Source organism: Coffea arabica, chromosome 7e, assembly GCF_036785885.1.
Source record: "Coffea arabica cultivar ET-39 chromosome 7e, Coffea Arabica ET-39 HiFi, whole genome shotgun sequence".
Taxonomy (NCBI): Eukaryota; Viridiplantae; Streptophyta; class Magnoliopsida; order Gentianales; family Rubiaceae; genus Coffea; species Coffea arabica.
The window spans coordinates 35,287,187-35,296,605 of record NC_092323.1 but is presented as its reverse complement, the minus strand read 5'-3'; the positions used below and the strand labels follow the sequence as shown (position 1 = coordinate 35,296,605).

The 9,419-nt window shown below is 40.6% G+C and overlaps 1 long non-coding RNA gene across 1 annotated transcript; it reads left to right on the top strand.

The window, feature by feature from the left end:
• The first annotated feature begins 4,169 nt into the window (after positions 1-4,169).
• LOC113702479 (uncharacterized) lies at positions 4,170-4,993 on the top strand. Its single transcript, XR_003451140.2, has 2 exons — positions 4,170-4,207; positions 4,847-4,993. It is a non-coding gene; the product is annotated as an uncharacterized lncRNA (long non-coding RNA).
• Positions 4,994-9,419: the final 4,426 nt, after the last annotated feature.

Sequence of the window (9,419 nt, the reverse complement as noted above, 5' to 3'; positions counted from 1 at the left end):
TCCCCGGGTTCGAAAATCAGCTTTTGGCGCCCTTTGTTGGCTTGCTTCACATATTGAGCAGTTCTCCTCTCAATGTTGGCCCTGACTTTCTCATGCAGTTGCTTAACAAACTCTGCACGTTTCTTACCATCCAAATGCGCACGCTCATTATTAGGTAATGGCACTAGATCAAGTGGTGTTTGCGGATTAAAACCATAAACACACTCGAATGGAGAGATGTGAGAACCCTGAAAATATATATATACAAATATCATTCCGTATTTCATTTGCATATTTAATTCATTAGTAATTTTAGAATTACTTTCACTTGTTCGCAGATAAGTACTTAAAAACACTTTTCATGTGTGAACTAATATAATTTTTCTAAGTTATGAAATTTCTTGGTTTTGCTTAAATATATTAATACATTTGGAATTAGAATGATTCTATCGCCTTAACATAAAACGTTAGAACACTTAGTCTCTATTACGCTAAATCAATGTTACTTGAGCCGATTAATCTTACTACCTTAAAATAAATTATTTAAAGTCCAATAATTAATTCTAATTAGTGAATAACGTCAAAACTATAAAGCCGACAAATTTTAGATAAGAATAATACAAGTATACTAATTACGCGTGGGACGTAAATATTTCGATAATTGAAGCCTTGCAAGATTAGTACATCATTAGGAATTTAATTTACGTTCGGAATAATTTTTGGAGTTAAATGGGAATTGGGGTCTTAAGTGGTCATTAGTAGGACAATATGAAATGTCTAAACTACCCTCCCAATCTCACCAAAACCACCATGCAAACCCAACAAATTCCGGACAACCTGATTTTCTCACCTCCCTATTCGTCCAATCCCATATTCACCAACTCTACACTAAAGCTCATTCCTACACTCCAACTTCCTTAACCTCGCACCACTCCACCCTCTTCATAGCTTCATTCCCTTCTCTTCACATCACCACAACCCTTCACCTCGTAAACATCGACCGGAAGTGAGAGAGAGAGAGAGAGCTCCATTCCCTTCCTGATCAGAAGCTGGAACAAGGAAGGAATCGCGAGCTGCAACCATTCTGTTTCTTTCTGTGAGCTAAAGGGGAGAAAGGAGAGGGACACTACGTGAGCTTCATTCCTGACTGCACCCTTAACCAGCTGCAAACCATTCTCTAACCGCCACACCATCGCAACTGCAACATCACCAGGACAACTATTCAGCCGCAAGCAGGCCGAGAGGAAGAGAGATAGAATTTCTGTTCGATCACGCGTACAAGCTTTCAGCAGAGGTAGATTCTGATTTTAGAGTAGCTTATTAGAGGTAGATGGTAGTGTTTAAGAACTTGCATGTGGGATTTGTGCATTCGAATGATAAAATTTAAACATGACAAATCTGATTTTTGGGAGAAGATGATGTTGCCGAGAAACAGAGATGGAGATGCAGATTTAATTTTGTTTCCCCGTGACAATCTGGGCTTAACTATGTGATTAAACAACCAAAAACAAGAGGTTTAAGCTAGATATAGCCGTGCAGGTTGAGTTTGGACAGCCGGATGAGTGGGGTAGGAAAGAAAATCTGATATGCGTAAGAATTTGTTTCTGCCGAGAACTTGAGCTGGAAATTTTGGTTTTAATTTGCTGGGTGTGATGATTTGAGCTTAATCTTGGATCAACCTGATAGATAAGCTCCTTACTTAGTGTTGCATGTGAACTTTATGGCTAGGAATTTCGGTTGCATGGCTGGAAAACTTAATAGAAAATTTCTGGACTGCTGAACTAATTTTTCCAGATTAGCCGTTGAAGATGTTTTGGAAATTGCATGGGTATTTTAGCATGAAATTTGCTGGAAAGTGGTTGATTTTCACTTGGTTAGGTGTTTGACTAATTAAAATTAAATGATTAAGCCTTGCATGTTAACTCTGTGCAGCTGGATGATGAACTAAGGAGCTTAGGAAAATTCTGTTTTTATGAATTGTTGCAGCCGAGAGCTTGTCCTGTATCTTACAGCTTCATTTGATTCAATTTTGTTGTTTTGAGTTTGTAACCATGATTAACTGGTTAATAACATGATAATTGAGCTTCGCACGTAGCAAATTAATGGGTCTAAATCAGAAAAATAAAATGAACTAGAAATCTGCTACACGTATGATCGGCTGAGGTCAAGCTAAACAGAATTTCTGGATTCGTTTTAGATGGGTATAATTGTTGTTTGAATCTGGATTTGATATGGAAATCTTCACTAGCTAGCTACGTGTTTGCATGTCCTAATGGAGTACCTAAAAGCCTGTTTTAACCGAGAAAATAAAGTGAAAATAGAAAGTTTCTTCATGCATGATTCATCCGTAGCTTGCTGGACAGATTTCTGGAATTTTTGGGATGCTTAAACCTGTTATTCGAATTCGATTTTGAACCAGAAATGCTAATTAGTTAGCCAAAGGTTCACGTGATGAATTTGAGAATCTAAAAAGCATGTCTTAGCCAAGGAAATTTTGAATTTATAAACAACGAAGTGCTGGAAATTTTAATGACCGAAAGGTTGAACTGAATTCTTTTTAAGTGGTTCCTGGAATTTTTCCTTGGGGTATTATGAGCTCGAAATGCATGACAAAATGTACACGTTAAGCTGTGAAAGCTGTTTAGCAATGAAACATTTGATATCTCGAAAGATTTAACCAAAAATGTGGGTATACAAATGCTGGAAATTTTCCTTGTGGTTGCCAAAGTTTGAGTTAGAATTTCCAGCTTGATTGTGAAATTTTCTTTGAAAACATAATGGTTGAAAATGCCTGGAAAATGTGGTGTTAGAATTCCATAAGAGATATATGGATGGTTTGAATAAAAGTCTTATGGTTTTTAAAAGAGAAAAAGGAGCTTTTCGCAAGTGAACAAGAGTTTCCAGATTTTCGGATTTCACTGACCAGTCTAGGCAAAATGCATATATCTTGGTGTAGGAAAATCCGATTGAGGTGCCGTCAGTGGCATCTAAAACTAGATTCATGGGCCTTTGTTTTGTAGAAATTTCATATTTTTTTCTCCATGCGTACTGCTGTTCGTGACTCCTCAAAGTAGGCTGTCCTGCTGAAATGTCCTGTCCTTCATGAAATTGAAACCTTGACTTGGATCAAACAATTAGCTTGTTTGTGAATTGAATTCCTGATTTAAATTGTGGTTGGATGTGATTGAGGATTGTCAAAGGCAATGATTGATGGAGCCTTAGCCATTTGAATAATTTTATATAAGTGTTTAAGTGTGGTGAAATTGAACTGCTGGACTTGTTTGGAGCTAATATGTTTATTTCGATGTGATATGAACTTGCCAAACACCAAGTGCTAATGATTGACGAAGCCTTGGTTATATATTTTTGTTCAAATGAAATTGACTTTGTTGAAATCTAGGGCTAATGATTGAAGAAGCCCTAGTGACTTGCTTTTGAGATGTGATCTTGATTTGCGGGAAAATTTAAGTTGTAACGTGAATTTGATATGGGATCGAACTTGTGAAATTTCGTGTCAACCCCACAAATCCGTGAATGTTTAAGCAACTATCTAGATATTTTGCGCTTAGCCTTAATTGATAAAACCTAGTATTGTATGTTAAAGTTAGAAATTTCGTGTAGGGATTTTCTAAACCTTGCCAACTCGATATCTCTCTTTTAAGCGTAAACTAGCCTTATTACTTTTAGAAAATGATTTCACTAGTTTTAAAACCCTAAGTCTTGATCTATTTCCTTTTCTTTCCTTAAAATTGTCCCTGGCTAATTGTCTAGAGGAAAATTTCCAAAATACAAGATTTTAGTGGCTTTAACTAAAAATAGCTGAAAACTTCCTCGGCAAAACTTATTCTAAATAAAATAGTACTAGCCGCACTCGTATAGAGAAAAATATTTTTAAGGAAAGCCATATAAAACATTTCCTACTTTTACTAAATTTCAATCCTAAGTGGATGGTCGAATTGTTTCAAGAAAATAATACTAGTTACCCTTTTCTAAGGAAAAATATCTCAAGGAAAACTATAAGAAACATTTCTACTACTTTTGTCAAGCTTCAACCTAAGTAGATTCTTGAATTTACTATGGGAAAGAAAACTAGTAATATATTAGATAAACCTCGATGTGTATAAGCTTGAAATCTGAATAGAAACTTATAGTTTCAAAATTTGGTATTCTAGGGTATTGCGAGGACGCATAATTCGATTCCCAACTTGATATCTGAACTCCACTCTTGGTGAGTGTCCCTGTTTGTTCTATGCCTACTTGATTAAAGTGCTTTCTTGATTTGATATGTGATAATTGGAAAAATGGTTTCCTGATCCATCGAAGTGGGCAGTGTGTACTTTATCGCACTAGCTCCTTCGAGTGGTGACTTGCTTGAAATAATTTCGTGAATATCCTGCTTGCACTATCTACATGCTGGATGCCATGTCGCTGGGTGAATCCCTCGACTAGTCTATAATAACCTCATGCTGGACGCCACGTCGCTGGGTGAATCCCTCGACTAGTCTATAATAACCTCATGCTGGACGCCACGTCGCTGGGTGAATCCCTCGACTAGTCTATACTAACCTCATGCTGGACGCCACGTCGTTGGGTGAATCCCTCGACTAGTCTATATATATAAAAAAAAAATAATGAATCTACATGGACTTTAGATGGTGAAAGTTGATGGAGGGTCAACTGCGGGTAATTTTGATCAAGCGCAAGGAAAATGGCTCCTGAGAGCCCCTGTATCCTACCCTGTGCTGTTATACGCTTTCCTACTTGTGAATATAAGTTTGAAGCTATTATTTGCTATTCGTTTATATGATTGCATGTCCGGGCACCACTGAGCTTTAGCTCACTCCACGTTTATTTGTTTTCCTTACAGGATGGGAAGTTTGAAAGCATTTGAGCAGCTTATATTTCCTATGAATGTACTTGAACAACTTGAATTTAAATTTCGGTTTGTAATGAATTCTACGTTAAGCACTGTACCTTTTATTTTTGGTTGCCACTTGAAGCTGGAAAAGTGTAACCCTAAGTCTGGTATCCGGCTTGTATGTACGTATTTGTGTGGTATGGCTTTAATCCTTGTAAGTAACGCACGAAGTGTTTAAGAGCCCTCGATTGGCTATCTTATAAATGTTGTTATCTTTGAAGTTAAATGAGGATTTAGTTTATTCTTCGGAAGGATTTGGGCTAGATTGCTTGTGTGAGTCCTGGCGAGAGCTAGTCAGACGGCCCGCCAACCCTCTGGTTCGCCTTAGGGGAAAGTGGGGTCGTCACAAGAGAAGCCAGTAGTAGAATGGATAGCCCTATTATAAGCAAACTCAACATGAGGTAAACACTCTTCCCAAGATTTCAAGTTCTTTTTGATGATGGCACGCAACAAGGTACCTAATGTACGATTTACCACCTCGGTTTGACCATCAGTTTGGGGGTGGCTAGCAGTAGAGAATAGCAATTTGGTGCCTAACTTAGACCAGAGTGTCTTCCAAAAATAGCTCAGGAATTTAACATCTCTATCAGATACAATGGTCCTAGGAATGCCATGCAATCTCACAATCTCTTTAAAGAACAAATTAGTAATATGAGATGCATCATCCGTTTTATGACAAGCAATGAAGTGTGCCATTTTAGAGAATCTATCAACAACCACATAAATGGAGTCATGGCCATACTTGGATCCAGGCAAACCAAGTATAAAATCCATAGAAATGTCAACCCATGGTGCACTAGAAATAGGTAACGGGGTGTAAAGGCCATACGGGTGTACCTTGGATTTAGCTTTCTTACAAGCTAAGCATCGCTCTACCACTCGTGCAATATCTCTCCTCATGTGCGGCCAATAGAAGTGCTCCTGCAGCATGGCAAGAGTCTTATCAATCCCAAAATGTCCCATAAGGCCACCCGAATGGGATTCTCGTATCAAAAGTTCGCGGATGGATCCATGTGGGATGCAAAGCCGATTGGCATAAAACAAGTAACCATCGGAAATGAAGAATTTACCTTGCCCAGTGTGTTTGCAAGAAAGGTAAAGTTCACCGAAATCACTATCTTGTGCATAGATGTCTTTAATAAGCTCAAACCCTAACAACTTAGCATCTAAGGAAGTGAGTAGAGAGTACCTTCGTGAGAGTGCATCCGCAACTACATTAGACTTACCAGCCTTGTATTTAATCACGTATGGAAAGGACTCCACGAATGCGATCCACCTTGCATGCTTTTTGCTCAAGGTATGCTGAGCCTTAAGGTATTTAAGGGACTCATGATCAGTGTGTATCACGAATTCCTTAGGCCTTAAGTAGTGTTGCCAAACTTGTAGTGCTCAAATGAGGGCGTACAACTCTTTATCATAAGTTGAGTAGTTCAGTGCAGCCCCATTGAGTTTCTTACTAAAGTAGGCAACAGGTCTTCCTCCTTGGTTCAACACAGCTCCAACTCCAATACCTAAAGCATCACAATCAATTTCAAATGTCTTAGAAAAGTCAAGTAAAGCAAGTACAGGTGCATGTGTGAGTTTGTGCTTTAAAGCGCGAAAGGCTTGTTCTTGAGAATCTCCCCAATGGAAGTTCTCATTCTTCTTGATCAACTCGGTCAAGGGTGCAGCAATAGTGCTAAAGTCCCTCACGAATCTCCTATAAAAACCCGCAAGGCCATGGAAGCTTCGAACGTCACCCACAGACCTTGGTGTTGGCCACTCTTGAATAGCTTTCACCTTTTGATCATCCACCTTTATTCCCTGCGCACTTATAACAAACCCTAGGAACACAAGCTCGTTAGTGCAAAAATTGCACTTCTTGAGATTGGCATAGAGCTTCTCTCTTCGAAGTACATCCATAACAGCCCTAATATGCTCTAGGTGTTCATCATAAGATTTGCTATAAATTAGGATATCGTCAAAGTAAACTACCACAAATTTTCCTAAGAATGGACGCAGAACATGATTCCTTAACCTCATGAAGGTACTAGGTGCATTAGTTAGCCCAAAAGGCATCACTAACCACTCATACAAGCCATACTTAGTTTTGAAGGCAGTTTTCCATTCATCCCCCTCCTTAATCCTAATTTGATGGTACCCACTTTTGAGATCAATTTTGGTAAAGAACACAGCCCCATGTAACTCATCAAGCATGTCATCTAAGCGAGGTATAGGGTGGCGCTACTTTACCGTGATGGCATTTACGGCTCTGCAATCGGTACACATTCTCCACGTACCATCTTTCTTGGGCACCAGAATGACTGGAACAACACACGGGCTTAAACTCTCACGTGCCCATCCTTTGCCAAGCAACTCGTCCACTTTCCTTTGTAACTCCTTAGTCTCCTCCGGGTTGCTCTTGTAAGTTGGGCGATTTGGTAATGAAGCTCCAGGGATGAAGTCAATTTGATGCTCAATGCCCCTAAGTGGTGGCAATCCACTTGGCATGTCCTCGGGGAAGACATCAGCGTACTCCTGTAAAAGAGACTTACCTCGAGAGGTATATCAGTATCAAGTTCATGCACATTCAAGGCTACTTCCTTGCTAACAAGCATAAGAAGTGGCTGCTCATCTCCCATTAACTTCCTCACTTTCTTGGCTTTTATCAGGAGCATTTGTTTTCCCTCGATTTTTACCTCACTTGCCGAGTTATCTATAGCCTTTTTCCTTTCCTTTTTTGCCTCGGCTCTCTCATTTTCTTTTCTTTTTGCACTATACTTCTCAAACTCTTGTTGCAATTTCAATTGGTCCTCGTGCACTTATTTTGGAGAAAGGGGAGCTAGGGTGACTTTCTTACTATTGTACAAGAAGCTATACTTGTTAGTCACACCATCAAAAGTTACCTGCCTGTCAAACTGCCACGACCTACCTAGTATAATGTGACTAGCCTGCATAGGTACAACATCACATAATACTTCATCAGAGTATTTATGAATTTGGAAGGATATCAGAACCTGTTTGGTTACTCGAACCTCTCCAGAATTGTTGAGCCATTGGAGTTTGTAGGGGCGCGGGTGATCCCTCGTAGGCAGTTTCAAGTTGTCCACCATGAGTGAACTAGCTACATTTGTGCAGCTCCCACTATCAATAATCATACTACAAAGTGCTTGATTGACGAAGCACCTAGTGTAGAAGATGTTCTCCCGTTGAAGCTCATCCTCCTTAACACGTGCAGTTAATGCTCTTCGTGCAACCAAGGCGGTCCCAAAGTGACCCTCGGGTGCACTAAACTCCTCTTCATTTGGTGACTCACCATCACTACCTCCTTCAAGGGGTGGCATGCCTTCGTACTCGGCTTCGTCCTCGCTCACGATCTCGCCATTTTACATCATAACCATAGTCCTTTGATTGGGACATTGACTAGCAATATGGCCTCTACCTTGGCATTTGAAGCATCGAGTATCACGAGCTCTAGTTTGTGCCCTAGGCTCCTCAAATTTTGGAGTAGAAGTGGATGGTTTACTAACACTAGAATTGGCCCCCTTACCTCCCTCGAATCTCGGCTTGGGTGTAGGCGCATTTGACGAAGGCCGAGAATCATTTCGTGGTTGGAATGGCCGGTTGGTAGGGTAGGTGGTATTGCCGAAATTCGATCGAGTAGTACCCCTCCTCTTGAGCCTTTGCTCGACCTTAATGGTCTTGTCGACAAGCTCATGCAACTCCATGTAGTGTTGGAGCTCCACTCGTTCAGCAATATCGGGTCTTAACCCGTTCAAGAACCTGGCCATGGTGGCTTCGGGGTCCTCTTGTACGTCTGCTCTAAGCATCAGGATCTCCATCTCCTTGTGGTACTCATCCATACTCCGGTTGCCTTGGACTAAGGTTTGTAGTCGGTGGTACAAATCCCTAGTGTAATGTCCAGGAACAAAGCGGGTGCGCATCATGGCTCGAAGCTCGGGCCATGGAACGAGCTCAGGGAGCCCATTTCTTCTTCTAGACTTCTTGATTTGGTCCCACCAAACCACAGCGTATTCAGTGAATTCCATGATTGCCAATTGCACCTTTTGCACCTCGGTGTAATTTTGGCAAGAAAAGACCATTTCGATCTTGGATAACCATTCGAGAAAGGTCTCGGGATCGGACCGTCCTTTGAATTTAGGGATTTGCATCTTGATTCCCTTGAACACATCTGTAGGTCTAGGTTGGCTCATTTGCCTTGGCCAAACGCGAGGTTCTCCGTCATCGTCATCATTGTTGGAACTATCGGATTCTTCCACGCCCTTTTGCCTTCGCGTGGACCTAGACGTCTTTGGTGTTCCAGACGCCCGGAGCTGCAGCAACTCATCTTGAATGGGTTCTAGCATGCGTTGGAAGCGCCTCTCCATTTGCTCCATCATTTGTTCAAAGTCCATGGGATGAGATGCTCCTTCGTTGCCACTAGACATGAAGTCTCAAGTGTACCTGCAAGGGTTAGTAGCAAAAAAAAGGGGAAAGAAACGTTTGTCTCCCTTTCTCTTTTTTTCTTTTTTCACTTCACTCC